Source organism: Chrysemys picta, chromosome 1 (genome assembly GCF_011386835.1).
Source record: "Chrysemys picta bellii isolate R12L10 chromosome 1, ASM1138683v2, whole genome shotgun sequence".
NCBI classification, from domain to species: Eukaryota; Metazoa; Chordata; order Testudines; family Emydidae; genus Chrysemys; species Chrysemys picta.
The window spans coordinates 287,641,851-287,667,349 of NC_088791.1; the positions used below are offsets into that span (position 1 = coordinate 287,641,851).

The 25,499-nt window shown below is 42.0% G+C and overlaps 1 long non-coding RNA gene across 1 annotated transcript; it reads left to right on the top strand.

Moving 5' to 3' along the window:
* Window positions 1-1,793: 1,793 nt before the first annotated feature.
* On the top strand, window positions 1,794-25,499 carry LOC135980864 (uncharacterized). The gene is made up of 3 exons (XR_010597769.1): window positions 1,794-4,094; window positions 18,667-18,912; window positions 21,297-25,499. It is a non-coding gene; the product is annotated as an uncharacterized LOC135980864 (long non-coding RNA).

Consider the following 25,499-nt stretch of genomic DNA (forward strand, 5'->3'; position numbering starts at 1 on the left):
GTATAGCTAGAGATGAGCTGTTAGTGCGTGGATCTTGAAAGTGAGTTGCTGAGGCACATAGGCAACTATTAGGATACCAGCATATCTGTGATTAGGGTCCTGCCTACTTACAGTTTATTGGGTTTAGAAAGAGACAGAAAGAAAGGAAAGGATGCCTTACCTTATTCATATAGATACCTCAGGTGCTTCAATATATTTGATACAATCATCTCTGTGCTGTTCTGCATCCAATTATTCTTTACTGTGGAAATATGTACAGCTAGTGGCACTGTGATGTAGAATGCAGAAATGGTGCTAATGGATTCTATTATGGCATTTGGCACAAATGATAATGGTTAAAAGAGGTGAAAAATGTCTGCTGCCCAGCTAATGAAAAGCAATTTATGATAAAAATTAAATATCTGTGCTCTAGTTATACATTCTGTAATGTTCTGGGCAATCACTTTCAGACTTTAGAAGACTTGTGATCTAGTTTTGAGATATAAAGTTTGCAGACATGAATATTCCAATCAAACCCTATAACATGTAATAATTTTATTTTAATAAAAATATCTGCACTATTAAAACTTCCAAATTTTCTATAACAAGTGTTTTCTTTAAACTAGTAGAGGGGGGGAGGTCAGCAATAGCTAAACCATAGGAAGAGGCTAACTCTACTTCATTTTTCTGATTCACCTACTATTTTAGGCTATTTTCATTGTGTATAATAAGGGTTGCTACAAACCACTGATTCCCTCAAAAATAAGAAATTGCCACCTGGTGAACATGTGGTTGTTCTGTCAATACTGATTCTAAATTAGGATTAGAAACATGCAGAAATGAGAATATCTACTACCTGCTTAATACTCACATTGTAACTAATGAATACTCACTTGCCTATTGTAACCTAACCTAATTACCCGTAAAGATTTGGATAGATTTCACTTGACCCCCAAACTTAGTACCGTTAGCTGCTTCTTTGCTCAATACTAAGTGAAAATGCAATTAGACAGTAGAGCACAAAAAGGTTGAATCCTCAGCAATATGTCAGTGTATTGCATAATGTCGGAAAAGCTCAATTGTTTCGGTGCGATCCCATTAAATTTTTTAACAATGTGTTAAAGTAGAGCACTAGTATGACATTTTCATCTGTCCCACTATTGTTCTGCAGAGTACAACAGTGCTCTACCCTATCCAAATTTGATCAGTAACAACTATAAGAAAGAGAAAATAGAAAAAGCAACCAGTAGGCACATATAGGGGAAAAAATTCCTCCACAGTGTGCCAAACCTTAAAATTCTTACCCATTTTTTTCTCAGTCCCTACTAAGACAAAATCCCTGAAGTCAATTGGAGCTTCTCGGAATAAGGAATGAGTAGAAACTGTGTAAAGACATCCTAATTTGGTCCTAGCTCGTTCGTATTGTGATGCCTGAGACTTTTAAAAAGAGAGATAAGGTCCCAAGAAGTAAAATGATCTGATGCCAGCAGCTCCCTCTGAGAAGGATACATAATAAATAGAATCTTCATGACAATCTTATGCAGGAAATTGCATTAATATTTCCAAATTTTCTAAGGAAGGATTTCACTGCCCCGTTTAAATAATTTAAATTTGTTTCTGCATCAGTATGGATTCTCTATACTAGTCAAATTCTCTGTAAAAATAAAAAGTGGGTGTGGAGCACCATGATTGGTTTTGTACCCAGCTCCACGAACTGTTCACACATTCTCTCTCTCTCTCTCTCTCTCTCTCTCTCTTTTTTTTTTTATTGTGTGTGCTTGATTAGAAAGAGGATCTTTTTGGATACTTGTTTCCTTGGGTCCTCTCCATTTGGAAGAATGTAATCCATATGTTCTATTGACAGGGACAGTCAGTGCAAGCAATGCAAGGCAGTTGGTGTATGTTATGAATTGTTATCTCAATGAGCAAATGTGCTGCTTTGTTCTGCACTAGATGCAAGTGACAAAAATGCTTTCCTGGCAACCTACACTAGAGGGATTTACAATAGTGAAGCTGTGGCATGACAAATGTCTGTCTGGTGTAGGTTTGCTACCTCTGAGGTACAAAGAAAGGGACATGGGAGTGGTCAGTCTGGACTCATTGTGGGAGGGACAGGGTTCAGTGCTGCTCACTCCCTCCATCCTCCACATATTCTACCAATTAAAATGGCAACACTCTGAAAAGGCATGAGGTGGGCCTGGCCCCACTTTTCCCTGCCAAGCCACTGATGGGCCCAACATCTCCTCTCAACCCAGGCCTGAGGAAAATGTTCGGGTCTCTTCAGCACTCACCAGCCCCTCAGGCCCTGCTCCCCAGCCCCCAAGGTGGGTCATGCTTCCTCCTTCTTCCAGGGCACGGATCAACAGGAGACCAAACCCAGGGCAGCCTCTTGTATGGAGGGGAAGCCTGGAGGGAAAGGCAGGCCAAGGGCTAGGGAAGGGGAGATGACAAAAACTGGGAGTTTACTGTCTTGGGAAGATTTGCAGATTTCCTGGGATGCCAACTTAAAAAAGAACGATCCTGGGAAAACCTGGATAACCCTAGGTTGGCAGAGCCAACCTAACTGCTACCAAAAAAGGGGTGTGTGTGTTGAGAATAATGTTGTTGAAGCAGGGGGATTTTTCAATTCCCTGGAGGGGGCCTGGGATAGCTGTCTTTCCAGCTCTCCAGAGCTTGGGAGGGAGGAAGCTACCAAAGCTGAGGTTTATTGGTCCTCAATAGTCAGCAGGCTCAGGTCATGAGTGCCAGGAGTCTGGATAGGTGGGTAAGTGTGAAGCTATTAGGCCTATGACAATTGGAGATGTTGGAGGGAGAAGTGGGCCCACACATCATCATAATCAGGAAGCAGCAGCCAACAAGGCTGTCATTTTCATGTCTCTGTTGTGCTCTGCTCACAATAGCGACTGATGGAGGGAATGGTAGACTGAAGGATGCATAATCAGAGCACGGTTGGTGTCCAGGGGTGCACGAGAGAATGGACCAGAACTATCCTATAAACCCCATATATTGGCCCACTCAGCAAATTCTTGTTCGTTCAGCATTCAGTATGAGTAGGTCTGGAGAGCAAGGTGAGTGGGGAGTGTCAGGAGATACCATCTTACCTTTCCCACCACTCTAAAGAGGCTCCTAAGGTGGGAAGGAATGGTAATTTTGAAAAGGTTAGTCTGGTAGCATAAGCTCTGTATGTGGAAAGGCATGTCAAAAAATGGGAAAGGTAAATTAATCACTTTACTTGAATCAGTAATTGTCAGCTAAACCTGCTTATCTATCAGTGGAGAATTTGGGGAATAGGACACTACGGATAATGAGTCATGGTCTCTGGTTGCTAAAGTTAATACTGTAAGAAACATTCATAGTTAGCAACATCTCTAAAGATTATGGGTCAAATGTAGCCTTGGTGTAAGTAGACAACTTCCATTGCCATTAAGGAAAATAGCATCTCCTTATTCAAGACTGAATTTTGCCCTGTTAGTTACTTTGCTTTAAAAATGAATAACTAGGAAATAATATTAAAAGCAGGAGAATTTTCAGAGTGCCTTCTAGATTTGAAGAGACTGCTGTGACATTCTGTTGGGCAATTTATTGAGAGGGGCTTTTGGCATGTGGATACCATATATAGGGTATCAACAAAGATACACTGACCTATAGTTAAAATAGGTGTGAATCAATCTACTTATAGAAGAGAGATGCCTACTCTGATTTTTTTTTGTATTAATTTCACAAAGTGACACTGTTCTCTCTACAGGCAAACAAAAAAATAACAACGAAAAAAGGAAGAAAAAGGAAGCTAATATTTCAAGGCCTAAGATTTTTTTCCTGATGTAGCAAAACCCATCTTAGACTATGTAGATTTATGTAAGGGAGGGATTTGTAGGAAAAGGTGTTAAGATTGCTTCTCTTTTATTAGCCAGCAGAAATTAAAGCTCCAAATGGAGGAGAAAAGATACCTTTTTACTGATTGACAATGCCAAGAAGCTGTTTGATATTCAATTTGGTGCACATAACCTATCAGAGGTGACAGAGGACTCTCCCTCCACAGATTGCCTTGCAAACTGAGCTGAATAAATCCCACGGGATACATCTCTGGAAAATACCACACAGGAGAAGAAAGCACGGTATGTTTCTATTTTGCTATGCTTCATTTTGTCAGAGTTCTTTAGGGTTATTTCCAAGAAACCCTGTAACATTATGAGCTATGAAGTAAGAGGGAAATTAGCTGATATAAACTGTTATGCTGCTACAGTAACCCCCTGGATCAGCCTGCTGCAGAGCCAACACCTACAGCCATGCAGGGCACGTGCAGTTGTGAAAGCTACACATGTTGCGTTGTATTGAGTTCTTTAATGCAGGGGTTCTCAACCTTTTTCTTTCTGAGGCCCACCCAACATGCTATAAAAACTCCACGGCCCACGTGTGCCACAGCAACTGTTTTTCTGCATATAAAAGTCAGGACCAATATCGGGGGTAGCAAACAGGGCAATTGCCTGGGTCCCCATGCCACAGTGGGCTCCACAAAGCTAAGTTGCTCAGGCTTTGGCTTCAGTCCCAAGTGGCAGGGTTCAGGACCGTGGGCTTCAGCCCCATGTGGTGGGGCTTTGGCTTTCTGCTCCTCCCCAGCAAGTTTAATGCTGGCCATGTTTGGCGGACCCCCTGAAACCTGCCCCCAGAACCCTGGTTGAGAACATGTGCAAAGCAGAATTATTATTGTCAACCACTTCCTTGCTTTTGTGAGGTTTAAAATAGTGAAAAGAATATTGGACATGCCCAGCTTTTTATATGAAATTATATTACTATTTTGATTCATTATGGGCTGAGAATATGCAATTTTATCTTTTATCTTTAGCTTATTGGTCTATTTGTACTGCATAGTGTTTGCTGTGTTGGTGACAGAAGCTAATTTTAGAATTGGAGTCTAGTATGGTAGAGGCATGAGTGGGTAACGTACAAGGGGAGGTTAAAAATGCTAGGGCCACCTTGTTTGGAAAGGAGGTGTGGCAAACGTATAAATAGCAGAATGAATAGGTTAGTGACGGCCAATTGCAGGTTCCTGTTTACTTAGTCACATGGTACAAAAGCAAAGGGATGTTACATGAAATCACAATACCATAAAGTTTAAAATAGATGAAAGGAAATATTTTTAAGAAAATAACCCAGGGAATTTACTGCCTTGTGATAGCATTGAAACAGAAAGCTTGGCAAGGGTCAAAACTGGATTAGATGAATAGGAGTAAGAGAAGCCTCTGAAGTTACACAAGCTATTATGGTACTGAAATGATTAAGATAGGTCTTCCAGGGGAGGGGATGTCTTTATGTTTTGTACAGTGCCAAGCACATAGTTGGCGAGAAACAAAAATAAATACGTTAAATCCTAAAAATAGCAGCTGCCAATCCCCATACCTCGAGCCAAAAAATTGAGCCCCGAGTTGGGGGCATGGAAGAAGTTTTCATTCATGATATATAGAGGCCCTGGCTTACCAAGGTGCTTATGCACATGCCAGCTTTATAGTTAGGTACTACTTAAGCACCCTGCTGAACTGAGGCCATATTGTAGCAGTGGAAAATTGACCAAATATATTATTAATAAGCTGGTCAGGATTTTTCCATCAATGATCATTCAAAGGAAAATATGCTTTCTGCAGTCAATTTTTTTCTGTGGGAAAAATGTTGATTTAGCTGAAATTTTGTAATCTTCCATTGGGAAAGATAAAAGTGAAATATGTAGTTTCAGTTTAGGTCAACGTTAATGTGCGTCTGCCTGAGCCACTGCATTGCCTCATAGGAGTTGTTGTTTGGTTGTCTTGTAAATTCATTCCCTTTGGGGCTGGGCTCCACATTTCCCAAGATGCAGCATCACCTCCTCTCTGGCTGAGCCTATATATTGCATCATGGGAGTCCACTGACTGTGGTGTATCACAAGAGAAGTAGTTCAAGTGGGAAGCCAAACCCATACAGGAGAACGGGGGCATGATGAGGCACCACAGCAACTCTGGCAGATGTAGCTTAACATCAATCCAATCCAAAATGAAATGCTCCAACTCTTCCTAGTGGAAATTGTTCAGAATGTTTTGTGTTACCCAAACTTTTCAATATTTCAACTTTGTCTCAATTTGGAATGACAACAAATGCCAAAATATCAGAATTTCCTGTGGAATGGAAATTCCATTTTTGATCAGCTCTAACTGAGGCATTCTTGTCTTCCTTTTAAATATCGGGCAGAGGCCACAGAACTAGATGGATCATTGGCCTTTTTAGCATACACTGTCTCTCAATACCAAAATGAGGACTTTGTATTTAGCATAGAACTGATATGCCCAATTCCTTTTTCCTTAATGGAGACTGGATATTTTATCTGGTGTCTCAACAGCTGAATATCTATATTGAGCATGTCTGAATTTTGTCTTGATAAAAATTGAAAATGTTACAGATAAAAAAGAATTATACAGATACATATAATTGGGGTGAAAATGCAACTTGGGAAGGGTTATTCACACACACACACACACACACACACACACACACACACATTTTTAATATTTAATCTTTTCAAGTGAATATAGTGCACATGAACAGTGCAAGGTTGACAGACTTGGTAAATGCTATGCAAAAAATTGCTGTGCCAAATGGGCATTAACATCGAAATTGGATAATATTATTGAAAATTCATGCTAGCATTTTCTCTGTTCTCTACATGGTATGGATGTATCGTGTGATGCTCTACAGAGCATCCCTCTGGATCACAAAGTCTAACTTCTACTCAGCTTTAAATTTTTCAAAAGGTACTAGCAGTCATTAACTATCCAATAACATTAACTGTTTTCTCTACTTGTCTAGTTCCCTTTTTCCTTACACACTTTCTCTGACTAGGTGATGAACTCTTTTCATTCTGTTAATATAAGATGCCCAAACTTGCAACAATGTCATCTCAACTTGAAACAGCTCCTTTAATTGTTCCCTCAACTATACTTTCTTCCTTTTATTCACCTCATCCTCTTTATTCATTCCCTCCTTTGTGTAAGGGACTGGGGCATAGGCAGTCTGGCTAGTGGTCACAGCTGGGCTGGGGTCCACACATCAGGACCCCATAGCATCTCGCTATGCTAGTTAGCGAGCTGGAGTCAGAGGAATCACTAGAGGCAAGTTCAATAAACACGAGTCAGGTCAGAGTCAGGCCGAGATCAGAGACTGGAGACCAGAGGTAGTACCAGTTAGACTCAGGAGGTAGGAATCAGGGTCACGATCAGGCTGGAGTTGGAGATTGGAGATCAGGTGAAGTCTAGAGTCACAGCAGGCCCAAAGTCTTTGTGGTTGTCCAGACAGCTTCTTGGGCTGCCCTCCAGGGTTAAATAGGGCACTTGGCCAATCAGAGGGCCGCAAGGTACCATCACTCTGGGTCTCTTGGCCGGTACTTCCTGCAGTGCCGGCTATCTAAAGTGCTCCTTGGGTGTGGCTCTGCAGGGCTTCCTGGTGGTACTGTGAGAACATCAGGCATCTCAGGCTCTGCAGACTGGGGTTCTAGTCCAGGGGCCTTTTAACTTTCTGATAGCCTTTGCGTTAAAAAAATCCTACTATCTTGATCCCTTTCCATTTCCTGTATTTTAATCCTGTCCTCCTACCCTTGTTCACTACATTACCATCACTGAAAATAACCTGTTTGCCGGTGGCAACTCTCTGAAATGTGAAACTATTCATCTGCCTCCTTAAAAAGCCTACCTTAAAAATTCTACCACTTAATCCCTGACCTTTATTTTCTCATCAAAGAGCTTGAAAAGGGGGCATCTCATATCTCCAGTCACCAATCAGAGAAGCTTCTTTCATCACTCTCATCTCATTTTTCACCTCTCCAATCACCAACCAAAATAGCTCTTCTCATCTCTCCAATCACTATTCGTGACAATATCTGCACTGATTTCAGTCTGAGTACAGTTCTGTGGATAGTACAGAAACTGCTTTTCTTCATCTAGTTAACAAGCTCTATCTTGCCCTTTTCCCTCATCCTCCTTGACTGCCGTTCATCTTTTAATTCTGTGGCTCACTCTGTCCTCCTGTCCATAGCTAGACAGACATCTCTGATTCTCTCCTGTCAGAGTTCAATGTTTTCCAGTCAAAATTTGCTTTTTCTCTGGTGGTGCTTTACCCTTTGTGCTAAGATGCTTTCTCTGTACAATTCCACAATGGGAATTTCTTGTCCTTTTTCTCTTTTCCATATACCCGTACCACCTTCATTAAATCATCTTCTTTCTACCTTTAATAGTTTACTATGTTCCATATCTATCTATCTATCTATAAAACACAAAAATCCAAGTTAAAAGAACATGATTAACATAGCAAAGTAAAGAATTCAGAAGTTAGCAAATGCCAGAATTAAGGTTGCCTTGCAACCTTAATTTGGCCATTTTTTGCATATGCATTATGATACAGTCTTTAATTACATGATTATATACTATTTTTTCTACATGACCCCTACTTCATTCAGTGAACAGTATAGTTTGTGCTTATTTAATGAGCAGCTACTCAATATTTTGCTTTATCCTCATTGTTCAATGTGGGTGCCACAGGCCTCATTTACTGCATGCTATTCAAACCCTGCTCTGAAGACAGAATTATTAATTTTCTCAAGGGCTTTTCAATGACACTCATCACTATAATATCTGAGTGCTTCACAAACATTATTTAATTTATCTTCACAACACTCCTGTGAAGTGTGGGAGTGGTATTATTCCCATTTTATAGATGAGGAGCTGAGGCACAGAGAAAGATCAAATGTCTCCACTAATTTTGTGTGCCCTGTTTGAGGTACCTAGGACCTGAGTCTTCAGAATACTTAGTATTATATTGCATTTTAAATGTTCAAAGCTCAGTTCCTACTGACTTCAGTTACTGCTGTGAGTGCTCAGTCCTTCTACAAATCAGACCCCAGCAACTCAAGTTGGGCACCTAGAAGATGAGGAGCACACTATTATTGGCCACCAGTGACAAGGTTAGTTTAAGTAACTTGCCCGGAATCATATAGGAGCTTTGGGACAGAGGCAGGGATAGATTCAGATTTTCCAGGGCAGCATTCAAGTGCCTTAGCCATGAGACCATCTTTTCCCTTCCTGCAGTCCCCCACCATATTCACTACACACCTTCCAACTTCTGCAACAAATGAGGCAACAACAGCTTCTTTAATACACAACCCTGATTCATCAGAGCAATTCCTTCCTGTATACTGAATGAGGCAGAGGTTCCGTGGAAAAAATAGTATCTCAGTCCCCATCTCTCCCCAGCTCAATTTCAGTCTCCTTGCTCAACCAGTTCCAGCCTCCCCTCCTCACTACTGTCTCCTAGTTCCTGCCTCCCTTTCCCCTGGATCCCAGACCCAGTCTCCTAGTCAGTCCCAGTTCCTCTCCTCCACACATCCAGTCCCGGTATCACCAGACTTCTTGTCCCAGTCTACTCCTTTCCCTCTCCCTGGTCTGGTTTTTCACCTCTCTTCATTCAAACCAGACAGCTTCCTCCTCCATGCTGCCTGGGTACCAGGAGGGGGGTCAGTGAGAGCACAGGAAAGTCAGGCTCCCTGCTCTCAGTTCCAGTGCCCAGACCCACTCCATTCCAAAGCAGCTGGAAGCAGCTACTAAAGGGAAAGTCTGGCTTTGTCCTGTAGTCCTGGGCTGCAGCATTCTTGGTCACTCTGATTACCCTGATAGGCCGCATGCGATAATCTGATTGCGGGCCGTGAGACATTTTACTGATGTTGACCGTCTGCAGGCACGGCCCCCCGCAGCTCCCAGTGGCCACGGTTCACTGTTCCCGGCCAACGGGAGCTGCAAGAAGCAGCAGGCTGCAGGGACATGCTGGTCTGGCATGCGCTCTCACTCTCTCTTTTTCTCTGTGAATTGGGAAACCTCTGGCTTGGCTCTGGTGATAGCCATGAGAGTTCAGGGGTAATGGACTACTGGGACTATGTCCTGGGTTTGAGGGAATTCATGAGTATGTGGAACCCGGCTCAGCTCTCTCTTTCTCCTTCAGTGGAAGGTGGGATGTTTCTTCTTATACAGTGCCTTAGAGGTAGGGTTATGGGACTATACGCCTAGCCTGGAGTGTGCAGCCCAGACTGCTCCCTTCCTCCATCCCCTCCAGCTGCTTGAGTGGCTCCCAGGCATTCTCAGTACTATGTGTGTGTGTGGCTGGTGGTGCTTTGGTAGCAGTCCGGCCTTGGAACATTAATGCTTAGTTATTACTTTGACAGACTGCCAACGTTTTCCTGAGGAAGGGAAATGGCAATCAGCAAAGGCTGGCATGGAATTTCATGGGACAAAGAGAAGGCCCTTATCCAACCTGAGATCTTCCCCTCTGCCAAACATCAAAGACCTGCTGTATACAGTGGAGGTCTGAGAATTGCTGAAAGAAAATATCACAGCATCTTTTATAATGGAAGGCAGGATAGGTTTAGTAGGTGGCACTACCAGTTCCTCACTGTAAAATACACACACACATATGATTTGCATAAGTTACAGAAGTCTTAGGGCTGGTAGCAGCCCAAAGAGGCTGTTACAAAAGCCTGGGATCACCAGTGTACAAAGAAGTCTAGTCATTCCCCCTTTCACCTGCCCATGCCTCCTATGCTGGCCACAGGAAGGAATGAAGGTGTAAAAGTTGTTATATCTGCTCTATGCTACCTAAGGCTGGGGAGAATCTCCCATGGCTGGCTACAATAGGTACAGCACAAATTGGCCCTCATTCACAGGAGTGTTTAGGTTACTGTCTATCCTTATAGCTATGTATTTCTAATGAGACACTACCATGGTATCAGGGCATCGCCTGTATATTATTAGTATATTACATTTGGTATGTGATTGGTCACTTAAGTCACATGGCACAATCTCTGCTCCCTGATTGGATGACTGAAATTTTCTAACTAGGAGAATAATTAATGACAGAGTAAATGAACTTTTGGATGGAAAATAGTTTGTGCTAAAATTCATGAAACCTTTAGGATTTGCAAACATTTTCACAAGTAAACCAGCTGTCATCAAAATACTCAGAAACAAAGAATAACATATGGAAATAACAGCAAAGTGAACTCACATATTTATCTGTAAAAATATTCACAAATCACTCTTTGGATTATGCTCCCAGCACTAGTTCTGGCTTTACTGCAATAATTCTAATATTAGTTGCAGAATAGTCCTGTGACTGGCTAGAAACTGCTCATAGACTCATAGACTTTAAGGTCAGAAGGGACCATTGTGATCATCTAGTCTGACCTCCTGTACATTGCAGGCCACAGAACCTCACCCACTCCTGAAATAGACCCATAACCTCTGGCTGACTTACTGAAGTCCTCAAATAATGGTTTAAAGACTTCAAGTTACAGAGAATTCACCATTTACACTAGTTTAAACCTGCAAGTCCCACACTCTCCAAGCTGCAGAGGAATGTGAAAATCCCCCAGGGTCTCTGCCAATCTTACCGAAGGGAAAATTCCTTCCCACCCCAAATATGATGATCAGTTAGACCCTGAGAATGTGGGCAAGACCTACCAGGTGGATACCTGGAAAAGAATTCTCTGTAGTAACTCAGAGCCTTCCCCATCTAGTGTCCCATCTCCAGCAGCTGGGGATTTTTGCTACTGGGAATTACGGATTTGCCACATGCCATCGCAGGAAGTCCCATCATACCATCCCGTTTATAAACCTATCAAGCTCAGTCTTGAAGCCAGTTAGGATTTTTGCCCCCAGTGCTCCCCTTTGGAGGCTGTTCCAGAACTTTACACCTCCAATGGTTAGAAACCTTCACCTAATTTTGAGCCTAAACTTGATGGCCAGTTTATAGCCATTTCTTCTTATGTCCACATTGGTGCTTAACTTAAATACCTCCTCTTCCTGCTTGCTATTTTCCCTCTGATGTATTTATACAGAACAATCATATCTCCCCTCAGCCTTCTTTTGGTTAGGCTAAACAAGCCAAGCTCTTTGAGTCTCCTTTCATAAGGTAGGCTTACCATTCCTCAGATAATGCTAGTAGCCCTTCTCTGCACCTGTTCCAGTTTGAATTAATCTTTCTTAAACATGGAAGACCAGAACTGCACACAGTATTCCAGATGAGGTCTCACGAGTGCCTTGTATAATGGTACTAACACTTCCCTATCTCTACTGAAAATACCTTGCCTGATGTACCTAGGACAGCATTAGCCTTTTTCATGGCCGCATCACATTGACGGCTCATAGTAATCCTGTGATCAATCAACACACCAAGGTCTTTCTCACTTCTAACTGATAAGTCCCAACTTGTAGCAAAATATTCTTCTTGTTAGTCCCTAAATGTATGATCTTGCAATTGTACTATTAAATTACATCCCATTTTTTATTACTACAATTTACAAGGTCATCCAGATATTCTTGTGTGATATTCCAGTCCTCCTCCATATTGGCTATACCTCCCAACTTTGTGTCATCCGCAAATTTTATTAACACTCTCTCTCTCTCTTTGTGCCAAGGTCAGCAATAAAATTGTGAAATAAGATTGGTCCCAATACTGACCCCTGAGGACCTCTACTAGAAACCTCCCTCCAGATTGACAGTTCATCTTTCAATATGACCCATTGTAGTCGCCCTTTTAACCAATTCCTTATCCACCTTTCAGTTCTCATATTAATCTCGATCTTCTCCAATTTAACTAATAATTTTCCATGTGAAATTGTATCAAATGCCTTACTGACATCCAGGTATATTAGATCTATTGCATTTCCTTTGTCTAAAATATTAGTTACCTTCTCAAAGAAGGAGATCAGGTTGATCTGGCACAATCTATCTTTTGTTAGAATCTACCCAATTGCCGTTCACATCTATGTTTTTATCTACTTTCTCTTTCAAAATTTGTTCCAAAACCTTGCATACAATTGAGGTCAAACTAACAGGCCTGTAGTTTCCTGCATCACTTTTTTCTCCTTTCTTAAAAATAGGAACTATATTAGCAATTCTCTAGTCATAGGGTATGACCCCTCAGTTTACAGATTCATTAAAAATTATTGCTATTGGGCTTTCAATTTCATGTGTCAGTTCCTTTAATATTCTTGGATGGAGATTATCTCTCCACTCCCCACATCTCCCCATTTAGTCCCATTAAGCTGTTTGAGTTTGACTTCCATCTCAGATGTGATCATTTCTACCTCCACGTTCTCATTGACATTAGCTATCCTGTCACTACCCCTAAAGTCTTCATTAGCCTCATTAAAAATGGAGGCAAAGTATTTGTTTAGGTGTTGGGCCATGCCTAGATAATCTTTAATCTCCACCCCCTCCTCAGTGCTTAGTGCTCCCACTTTTTCTTTCCTTGTTTTCTTATTTATATGGCTATAGAACCTTTTACTATTGGTTTTAATTCCCATGCCCTCAGCTGGAGCCTGCACCCCTTCCTGCACTCTGAACCCCTCAGCCATAGGCTGGAGGCCCCTCCTGAACCCGAAACCCCTCATCCCAGGCTCCACCGTAGAGCCTGCACCCCCAGCTGGAGTGCTCAACCCGCCACACCCCAACCCCCTGCCCCAGCCCGGTGAAAGTGATTGAAGGTGGAGGAGAGCGAGCAATGGAGGGAGGGGGATGGAATGAGCAGGGGCGGGGCCTCAAAGAAGGGGTGGGACAGGGGTGGGGCATCGGGGAAGAATTGGGGCAGGGCAGAGGTGTTCAGTTTTGTGGGATTAGAAAGTTGGCAACCTTAGGCCCATCAGGGACCCAGGAGCACAGGGACAAGGCGGAGACCACGTGATCTGTGTGCAGGTGCCACTGGGGAGCCCAGCTGCCTGTGCAGCAGCCATGAACCCCTGGCCTTGGCCTACCAAGCCCCCCCCCCCAAATAGTATGAGCCGCTGGGGAGAGGTGGGGCCGGACACACCACCCTGCCTCTGTATGCTCACTGCCTCTGCCTGCTCTGCTCAGGGCAGACAGCTGCTGCCCTCATTCCCTGCACACACACCCAACCCGGGATTATGGGCCCTTCCCAAGTGTGGGCCCAGTGCCATGAAGCCACTGGCATCATTATAAACCCAGTACTGCCCAGGTATGAAGGAAAGTTTCCATCTAGGAAACCTAAATGTCTCTCACAGGTGTTTCTCATGGTGATTTGAGGATCTTCCTTAATATATGACAAAGAACATAGGGTTCTCAGTTTATTACAGCCAGATCCTGGCATCCAGGTTTCTTCATTCTGCAGAGATCACTAAGGTGGCTGTTAGCCATCTTTGTTTTCCCTATTCTTGTGGACACTAAACTGGTTTCTTATAATGTGGACTAAAGGCTGCTCTGTATTAGGCTTGTTGCCCACAACTTCAACACTTTTTCTAGTTACCAGGGATCATGGCAGTGCAGAGACACTATTGGCCACACACTCTTTCTCTAAGCCATGCCCCTTCCTGATCCTGGGGCATCACTTCATGGGCTGAATGGAAGAGGATCTTGGAGCTTATATAATATTTCAGACAATATAATTTCACCCCTTTTAAAAAAAGTAATTAGATATCATTAACATTTTACTTTATAAAACACAGTAAGTGTAGAAAATCAAAGTGTGCCTTTGAAACTGTCCAATATAATCACCTTTGCACAATAGACTTTTCATGCAACTACAATAACTACCAAACAGAACTGTGCTCATTATTTTAATCAAATTACCTTTCAACATTTGAAGCAACATCTTTTGTCACTGATTTCCCAGCTTTTAATTTTGATTTAAATTCAGTAGCAAGACCGTGAGTCTTTTCTTGATCATAGGTGTCTTTGGTTCCAGAATAGGATTATGATCAGAAAGTATAACAAGAGTTTTTGAAAGTTTAATAAAGTATCTAAGGGGGAATTGGAGCAATCAAAGGTTTAGTAATGAGATATGGTTTCTGCTTCTAGATTGCTGGTATGAATCCAACCTACCTAGGTAAAACTACAATAATTATGTATTCAGTAGTGACCCTTAAATATATGGCTTTTTCCCCCTACAAAATTGATAATCCTACTGTGACACTACACCCCATATTCTTCACAGAAATATTATTATGATATGGTTGTGGCATAATTATGATTCATTTTGTACAAGATGGGGCATGTAAGGTGTCATTGGAAAAGTTATGATTTGCTGAATATGATTATCCTATTTTTATGCATGTATCATTTTTGTATCTGAAGTTATAAATATTGCCTATGGATCTGTATTTCAAATGGGCTTACTCTGGAAAACACCCAGAGCCAGCCTTTTAGATACAACAATGAAGAAACCAGACAGTATTAATGGTTCATCAACAAAGACTGAACTGGGGGAACTGCTGGACCCAGGCCAAAGGGATTTCTAGCCTGTTTATGAAAAACCTGGGGATTCCAAGCTGTAAAGCAAGTGCAACGTGTGCCTTGAGATACAGCCTGCTTGTATCATTAGCCAGGGTGAGAATTTGCTAATTCATATCCTATCTTTCTAGTATCTTAGGCTTAGTTTGCATTTTTGTTTATTTACTGGGTAATCTGCTTTGATCTGTTTGCTATCACGTATAATAACTTAAAATCTATATTTTTGTAGCTCAACAGGTGGGGGATGTTGCATATTCCTTTCCACATTGAGGGAGGGGCAGATTCTGAACTTATACTGTATAGTTTTCTGTGCAGCATAAGATGGTATACTTTTGGATATACTTTTGGGTGGGTCGGGGAGGTGCCTGCAGAGCTGTGGGTTATCTTGGCTGTGGACTCTCTATTGTTGGTTCATGCAGTGGCTGATCAGAGAGCCTGCAGGTAACTGCAGCTCGGTGTGTCCCTACCTGAGAATGATGGTGGAAGTGTAGGACGGAGAGCGGGTCTCCAGCTTGTCACAGCACCACAGTGTGAGAGGGAGCCAGGGCTGGTGAGGGCTCATTAGTACCCGAATTCCAGGGGGTAACCCATCACACCTACCTCAGTATTTGAAGTATTTGCTTTTTTAGTGCTGAATGCTTAATGTAGGCTAGAACAGTAACACTAAATGCATATATTGTTTAGACATCTAAGGTCATTAGTAAAGGTTATCACTATAATAATATTTAGCGCTTACTGTGACTATCATGACAATGTTAGGGTCATATACAGAATATCTGTAATACCACAGTAACATTAATTTATCTTGGAGACTAATGTGAAATATTTTAATGGCTACCATTGTATATCACCTTCTATCCAAGGATCTCAAAAAACTTTACAAAATTAATGAGTTAAGCTTTACAACATCCCTGAGAGATAGGGTCAGTGATTAAATGTTATTAGCTTCAGTTGGTTGTTCATTTATCTTTTGTGAAATGAGTGGTAGTCCTGGCATAGCTAAAGTGGCCACTTAACAAGTATCACAATTGTCACCTTTGTTGCCAATCTCAGCCACCAGCTGAATCAGCGTTACCTCTTACCTGTACAAATGGTCCTACCAAATCAGCGGTAAGGCATATTTGGTGGAACAAAGTGGGGAAGTTTGCATTGCCTCGATCCCTGATGCATCTGTTCTGCATATAAATAGAAGACCTCAGTCTGCTCAGCAGTTAAACCCACACCTTTAATCGGGAGTAATTAAAAAAAACACAATTAAATAAAACAGCTACATTTTCCAAACATTACAATAAAGTTTAATCAAATAGCAGATTATATGTATTGTAAACAACAGAGCAACACAGCATTTACAGTATACGTTAACTGAACTGTAGTATAGCCAAAAGGAAAATGTGGCATTAAGCCACGATTAAAAAGTTCTGAAGTGTCAAAAGGCTGATGACATTGGTTTATATCCAAGGGTATGTCTACACTAAGAAATTAGGTCATATTTATAGAAGTCGATTTTTTAGAAATCGATTTTATACAGTCGATTGTGTGTGTCCCCACTTAAGACCATTAAGACCATTAATTCGGCGGAGTGCATCCACAGTAAGGAGGCTAGCATCCACTTTCGGAGCGTTGCACTGTGGGTAGCTATCCCACAGTTTCCGCAGTCTCCACCACCCATTGGAATTCTGGGTTAAGCTCCAAGTGCCTGATGGAGCAAAAACTTTGTCACGGGTGGTTCTGGGTACATGTCGTCAGCCCCCCCCCCAAACCTCCATGAAAGCAACGGCAGACAATAGTTTCACCCCTTTTTTCCGGGGTCCTGTCCACCGGACCCATTCAGCCTGCTGCCTGCCTGGATGATCGGAAACCCAGGCAGGCAGTGGGCTGAACGGATCAGCGGACGGAGCAGCAGACTGTCAGCGGGGTGAGTGGCTTAGCCCGCTGCCGGTCTGGGGCTCCATCCACCGGCTCCTGCCAGCTGGGGTCCCGCTCAGCCCCACTCAGCTTGGTGAGGTTGATCAGGGGTGCCTGTACAGACATGGCTATCCTCCTTTTAGAGCACCGAATGGGAGTGACTCCAGGTCATTCTCTTCTTTAAATTTCGTCTCATGGAGATTCAGTCCTGCCTGCCTCAGGCTGCTCTCCCAGCTGGCATTACCGCGCAGTTGCACCTACCCCAGCCTGCCCCTTGCTCCCATGGCTCATGAAGCCTGGACAGTAGTAAGGAGCAGTTCAACTTGTAGAATAACAAATCCAGAACAAAGGATTGCACTCTATGGGCCACGTTAAGATTATTTCAGAGTCCTAGATAGCATTAGTCCCTATAAAAGGCTTCATGAAAATTTCCCCCCGCCCCTAACAAAAATGTTAATTTATCAGAGCAGCTGAAAGGGTAAGGAACCTGGGACTATAACTGAGAGAGAGCTTCCATATTATTTAACTCATAATTGATATAATTAAAAGTAAAATTTCACAGCACGGTCTGTTCTAAGACTAAAAATGCAGGAGGGGAGTCAGAAAACGAAACAGTGACCTGTTTCCACTCAGTGACGTTTCGTAGGTTAGGTGAACACGATAACCACTATACTACAGGGCTTCTCTTTTTTTGACACAGACTTTGCCAAATGCACAGGAATGTTTTCTCTAGCTACAGAAGCTACCTAATGCAATGTCTATATCTATGGCCTTCCTGCTCACAAAGCGGTCATGCCCCCGCCCAAGGCTGACATAGCGACCTGGCTCGGGCAGGATCGCTAGTGAGGCATGATACTTTTGCTGTTAAGCAAACACAGCAATTCTCTCCTGGTCTCTGCCACTGAATGCCTCCATGCATTACGCTGTGCCCTATCAGTGTGGGAGGACTGCATGAGCTTGGAAAACATGTCATCGCAAGTGCATTTTTTTTGCCTTTTAATCTGCGATAACCTCAGGGATGGAGATGATAGGTGGAACGTATAAACATTCGGGGGGAGGGGGCTGCATGGTCACCTGTGCTGCTGAGTTCGCCACACTGGCCAAACAGGAAATGAAATTCAAAAGTTCCTGGGGCTTTTCCTGTGTACCTGGCTAGTGCATCTGAGTTCAAAGTGCTGTCCAGAGCGGTCACAATGGAGCACTCTGGGGTAGTTCCTGGAGGCCAATACCGTCAAATTGTGTCCACACTACCCCAAATTCGACCCGGCAATGTTGATTTCAGCACCAATCCCTTCGTCAGGGGAGGAGTACAGAAATCGATTTTAAGAGCCCTTTAAGTCGGAAAAAAACCCCAGCTTCATTGTGTGGACAGGTGCAGGGTTAAATCGATGTAACGCTGCTAAATTCATCCTAAACTCGTAGTGTAGACCAGGGCCAAGATTAACACTTTCTTTCTATTTTCTATTTTCTGCAGTTGCTGCAATCAACACATTTTTGGTTTAAGACAGAGATCCAGGAGGACAGAGTGATCCAGCCTAAGGCCTATGCACTAGTGATGTCCTCAAAATAGGGTTTGAGTGGGACTTAGGTGGTGCATGACCCTCTGCACCAAGGGGGAAATTCACCTCAAATGCTTCTTATCTAAAGGGTCACTGCAGAGCAATGAATGATACAGCTGGTTTCTACAACATGCAGCATTTTGGTACTATTACAGCATCAGGTGATACAACTTTAATTTCAAATATTCATCATTCACATACTGTTTATTGCTTAGTTGTTGCTTATTAAATTATGAGTTGCTGAAAAGTCTGGAGCTCAAAAGAGGGCCCTCAAAAGTTGCAGGAAATGTTGTTCATATCACACATTTATTTCATTTTGAAAACATGTTTCTGTGGTTTCCTATTATTTTTGTAGACTTTTATTGGTTATTTCTTTTATAGACTAGACAGATCTGCAGGGTTTATTGCCAGTAATGATTTGCAGCAATAGGTCTAAAATATTTTTCTACTTGAATTCAGTGGACGAAATCATGTCCTGACCACATCCATCTGAGTCCAAGAATGTTGCTCAGATAACCCAGTGATGAGTGTGATATAAGAACCTACATAGATAGGTCCAATTTGACCCTTTTGATAAAATGTATATTATTTCCAACAGCTCAAACTTTATTTAATGTGAGATCTTGCACATCACTCTCTCTTTGGGCAATGTGCATTGGTCCTTCCTGTGATCCTCATGCAGCTCACTCAAATTTGTCGATGCCTCTGCCCCGGGGCCTCCCCCCTACTCTCCCTCCAGGTATCGCGCCCGAGCCCTGCCTGCTCGGGGCCAGGCCGGACTCACACTCACCCTGGCCCCACGCTCACCTGCATCTCCTGGGCATGGCGTGCTTGGGAAGAGGCAGGGATTTCGGAAGGGAGCCAATGGGGCAGTGAGGGGGCGGGGATGGGGGCAGGGATTTGGGGAGCAATCCAATGGGGGGAGGAGGAGGCGGAGTCGGGGGGAGCGTGAGCCCTTCCAGGCTCCGCCTGTTTGCGGGAGCCTTGCTTGTTTGTCCAGCGTCCCGACCTAACATCGGTCGGGATGCGGGACAAACAAGCAAATATCGGGATAGTCCCGATAAAATCGGGACGTCTGGTCACCCTATCTGTGTGTAAAATTCACACTATGGCTACTGCTTGGTCTGCCTTTTAAAATGGTATATTCTTAAACGGCCCCATTAAATGATGGTGTCACACTGTCAAGTATGTGGGTCCTGGACAGTGTCCCATGTTTTTCAATTTTCCAATGTGATACACTGGAATTGCAAAATATCCCATACTAAGAGGAACGACAGCCCAGCAAAAACCATGATAGTGATTGAGATGTATTTATGTTGGCAAAAGTTGCAGAATCAACAATTTTAAAAAAAAGTCCTTTACTTTCCCAAGTGCAGTGGTTTTTTTTTTTTTTTTTTTTTTTTACAAACTAGTTAATGGGACAGAAATATTCATTTAAAAATTTCATTTCATATAGTTGTTGATTATTAACTGTTTGGTTTTTAATTACTATCATTTCACATCTTGAGTTGGCCATAAGCAATTCACTGCAACACATGCTGATTGCTAACTGTAGTGTTCTGCAAACGATTAATCTTCTTGTGATCAGGATTATGCTAGTTAGGATTTAGAAAAACATCCAAGGGCTTTGTATACATACTGCTTCAAATATTCATGGAAATATGCAAGCAGACATTCTGTACTTAGTATTATTAAGAGGATTTTAACTATATTGTATGTGGATTTTAGACATTATTTCTCACATATGACAGACTATTTTAGCCCATTCTAGTGAGCTCAATTTCTACCATCAAGTATAGGATGAAGTTTGCAGGGCTGTGTGCACAGTTCAATGGCATGAACCTGCAAATACTTACATATCACAACAACTTTACTCAGTGAATAGCACATAAAATTACTCACATATGTTTGCAGGACCAGGACCTTCTTTATGAAGAAAGCCCAACATACAGTGTAAAAAGGGTCTGTTTCAATTATGAAAACAAACAAACAAACAAACCATCAATTGACTCCTAGGCTGTGGATACAAATGTCTGAAAACTACTTATAACAAAAGGATCAAGAATTTGCTGACTGTCTTATCTATGGCTTATCTAGACAAGGAAGTTAATGCAGATTAAGGTAAAGTGACAGCAGCAGAGAAAGCCCTGCCGTGTGTTCACACTGTCAGCTGCAAGCAGTGCATTGTGGTAGCTATCCCAGTGTGAAAGTGGCTGCCACGTGCTATTCAAATGGGGGGTGGATGGAGTGTGACAGGGAGTGTGTTGTGTGTATTTGCTGAATATGATTATCCTATTTGTATGCATGTATCATTTTTGTATCTGAAATGATAAATATATGTGTTGTGTGTATACGGTGGGAGAAACAGTGTGTTTTGGGGGGCAGAGAGTGTGCCAGCATGCTGTCTTGTAAATTCAGACAGTGGCAGGGGGAAGGGGAAACCCCAATATCAGTCCCCGCCCCCCCCCCCACACACACACACACGCACAAATGCCTGCCTCTGCAGCAGGAGCATTCCACAGTAATGGTTTGCTTTGTGTCCCAGAACAGATAAGCATGCCGGCTGTCAGAAACGGCGCTTTGAAAGGGGATATCCGCATGCCTGCAGCCGAGTTCAAAACAATGATGAAAGTGGCCACTTGACTTCAAGGGATTATGGAACGTTTCCGGAGGCCAATCACAGCGCAGTAATGCAACACGTCGTCCACACTGACACCCAGGCGTTTCAGCCCTGGGGCAGCAAGCTCTATGCCTCTCATGGAGGTGGATTACCAGGGGTGCTCCAGCCGCAGAGTCCAGGCACTCTAAGTGCCTTGCCAGTGTGGACCCCTCAGGAGTTAAGGTGCCCAGGGCTTATTTAATGCACTCTAACTTGCAAGTGTAGCCAAGGCCTGAATTAGCTTAATCCACTTTGGAAGATGATTAAAATATTTCAGAATAAGGCATTCTTACCCTGGTATAAAAGCATCCACACAGGGAGTTAATCAGGAATAACTATTCAGGAATAGCACCCCATGTAGATAAGCCATTAGAGTATAGTACCCTCTTCAAAAGACACACTAGGAAGAACTTCTTATATATAAATAGTATATGCCATCTTTCAAAAGACACAGACATTTGGAAATTGCCAGATGCCAGTAAGGGTTGATGACACGTTGCCTATGGTAGAGTACAGATAAGGATGTTTTACTATTGAGGGAGCTAATTGCAAGCTGGACCTATCTGAAAAAAGGGTGCATAAAATATAGAGTGTTGAATGGCTCAAGATCTGTGGAAGTTAAATTAAGAGATTTTTATGGAGAAGAGTTTGAGTCTATAGAAAACAACTTGGCATCATCTCAAGGAAAGGCCTGAGATAGGGTGGGACTATGGGATGGGGAGTATTTTTTGTGGGGAAGGTGTAGTTAAACTGGGAAGTGGGAGCATTTTTAAATATCCAAGAGGCAGGGAGATGGACTGATGCACTGCCAGTGTACTATGTTGTGATGGGTTGAGTCACATAAACCCCCTTGGGACTGCCACCTGATGTGCTGGGACTACCTCTGAGCCCATTTTTCCTGGCAGCTTGAGACTTCAGTACGTTGCCTGGTTATGCCAGACACACTAGCCTGCTACAAACACAGACCCAGGTCTGAACCACATCCCCCAAAAGCTGCAGGCTTAACTGAAAAGTGCTTAAGAAGTGCTTCTGTCTCCAGCACCCAGATACCCAGTTCCCAATAGGATCCAAACCCCAAATAAATCCGTTTTACTCTGTATAAAGCTTATACAGGGTAAACTCATAAATTGTTCACCCTCTATAACACTGATAGAGAGATATGCACAGCTGTTTGCTCCCCCAGGTATTAATACTTGCTCTAGGTTAATTAATAAGCAAAAAGTGATTTTATTAAATATAAAAAGTAGGATTTAAGTGGTTCCAAGTAATAACAGACAGAACAAAGTAAATTACCAAGCAAAATAAAATAAAACACGCAAGCCTATTACAGTAAGAAACTAAATGCAGGTAAATCTCACCCTCAGAGATGTTCCAATAAACTTCTTTTACAGAATAGAGTTCCTCCTAGTCTGGGTCCAGCATTCACTCGCACCCCTGTAGTTACTGTCCTTTGTTCCAGTTTCTTTCAGGCATCTCTTTGGGGTGGAGAGGCTATCTCTTGAACCAGCTGAAGACAAAATGGAGGGGTTTCCAGGGGCTTATATAGTCTCTCTCTTGTGGGTGGAAACACCTCTCTCCCCCTGTGTAGAATCACAGCTACAAGATGGAGTTTTGGAGTCACATGGGCAAGTCACATGTCCATGCATGACTCGGTTCTCTACAGGCTGACGCCATTGCCCACATGTTAGCCCGAATGTTCCCAGGAAAGCTCAGATGTGGATTGGTGTCTATCAAGGTCCATTGTTAGCCAAGTACTCCCAATTACTTAAGTAACCCCTTCACACTATGTTGACCAAATCTACCTTAGGTGCTTTCTGCAGCAAACAGTTTAAATACAAGCATAGAGCCAATGCTCATAACTTCAGATATAAAAGTGATACGTGCATACAAATAGGATGAATATATTCAACAGAACATAACCTTTGCAAAGATATGTTACATGGCATATCTAGCATAAAACATATTCCAGTTATGTCATATTTACACTCATAAGCATATTTCTATAAAGCATTATGGGGTGCAATGTCACATATGTACTTTCACCTTTTATCCAGATTTTTCTTTTTTTTTTAATTAAACTTTAGTTGAAAGTCTCTTTTAGGCTAAAAATATAACCTTTTATTTCTGAAAAAAGTAGAAAATCAGGGATGTAATAAAAGCTATCCCAAATGAAAGATAAAAATATACTCTGAAATTATAGAGCAGAATATCTCTTTTGCACAGAAAAGTAGTTTTGTTATTGCATTATATATTTGCTATGTAAAATAATGTAGGTACACTTACCATGTATATATTGCAGAAGTATTCTTCTGGTGGCTTACTCTTTATGGTAAAAAAGAATTTGAATCAAGTTAAAGTGCAAGGTTTTTTTAAACTGCAGTGAAAACAATGAAGATTTAAAAATAATCCCTCTTAAATCAACCGAGCACCACAGTAAATAAATAAACACCATGTACATTTATGATGCAGATATTATAGGTACCATATAAACTGACAGTGTATATATACAGTAGTTATATAAAAGATCTGAGTGTATCTTCCGGTATGAAACTTTAAACTGTATATGTTTTAACCTTTCATTTGAGAACAACTTGTTATTATGTACAATCTTTCTTGCAGTACCAGACAGCAGCTGCTAAGTTTTAAACTTCAGGCAAAATCTACCTAAAGGAAAGCCATTTTGTGTCTTTAAAACCTCACAAGATGTAAGTTTATTTGTGTATCCATTTCATAAGACAGTTTCTTTTTTATGGGTGAGTTGTGCCGCCTACCAAGAGAACTGAATTGCAAAGTAAATAAATAAATAAATACAATAAAAAAAAATTCCTGTACTAAAGTATTTTTCATGACAAGACTTCATCTAATGAAATGAGGTTTGGAAACAGTACCTCTTGAAATAAATGGATATATTTTTTGCCACTTACAACTAAGATTTCCCCTGCCTATCTTGGCAAATCATTGTCAAGTTAAATCTTGATAACCCAGCTGCAGAATCTCTCACTATGAGAAGCTGTTATCTTACTTTGCTGAAAAGAATTTGTGACAATCTCGCTGTTCCTGTGTAAGCCAAATATCCAGAAAGCAATGACCATTCCACTTTCTTTGTTAGCCCTTGTCTCAGTCACACAAGTGGAGGCCTTAAAAACACTGAAAGATGTCTGGGCCGTCACCCTAAAGACAGGCCCTTACCCATCTAGGTTATGTAAGCTAGTTTAGACTCAAAGCTGACCAAGATCATCAATACCTCCTTCAGAGAGCACAATCCACCAGCTACCCTAGAGCATGCAGTAACCTTACTAGTTCTCAATAAATTTTACTTGGAGTCAGAGAATTCACTAGCTACCTTCTCATCTCCAATCTCTCCTTCATGGCACAATTCAGAAGCTGGCATACAGAATGCTCCAACATTTGATCTCTGAAAATATCCAGGACCCTTCACAAACAGGATTCAGATAGTGATAGATCATGTAGATAGCTCTGGTGGTGCTGCTGAAGGACCTTTTCAAGGCCAAGAACAGAGGACAAACACCTATGCTTCTACCATTTACTTATCCGTTGATGTCACTAATCACCAAGAAAGGCATTGCTATTTATCATCATCCTTACCTCAGAGCCTTTCAGACACGAATCAGTCCAAATGACAGCGTTCCGAGCCAATTTGAATGACATTTGAGAATGAGATTATGTGCTACTGATTATGTAACTGTTTTATTGTGCTTCTAAATTTGTGTCAAGGGCCCTTAAAGTTCTTGGTTAGTGTTCTTTGATGCTGAGTTTTAAAATAAAAATAATACTTTATTAAAATCCAAAAAGTATATGTTAGGTCAATCACAGTGAATATAGTACACTACACAAGCAAACATATGCCTATGAAAACTTTCATTGGTGGCTTCCTAGTTATTACTAATTAGTCGCAAACAGGTTTGCCCTCTTATAGGAAGTCCCCCACTCCTCAGCATGCTTTTCTGGAGCTGACCCTTTACATTTGTCAGATCTGGAGTCCTAAAGTAATCATTTTGCACCTAGCTATTGCTTGTTACATTTCTCTCTCTTCTAGATGGTAAATACCTGTTTTCTCCCATCTTGCCC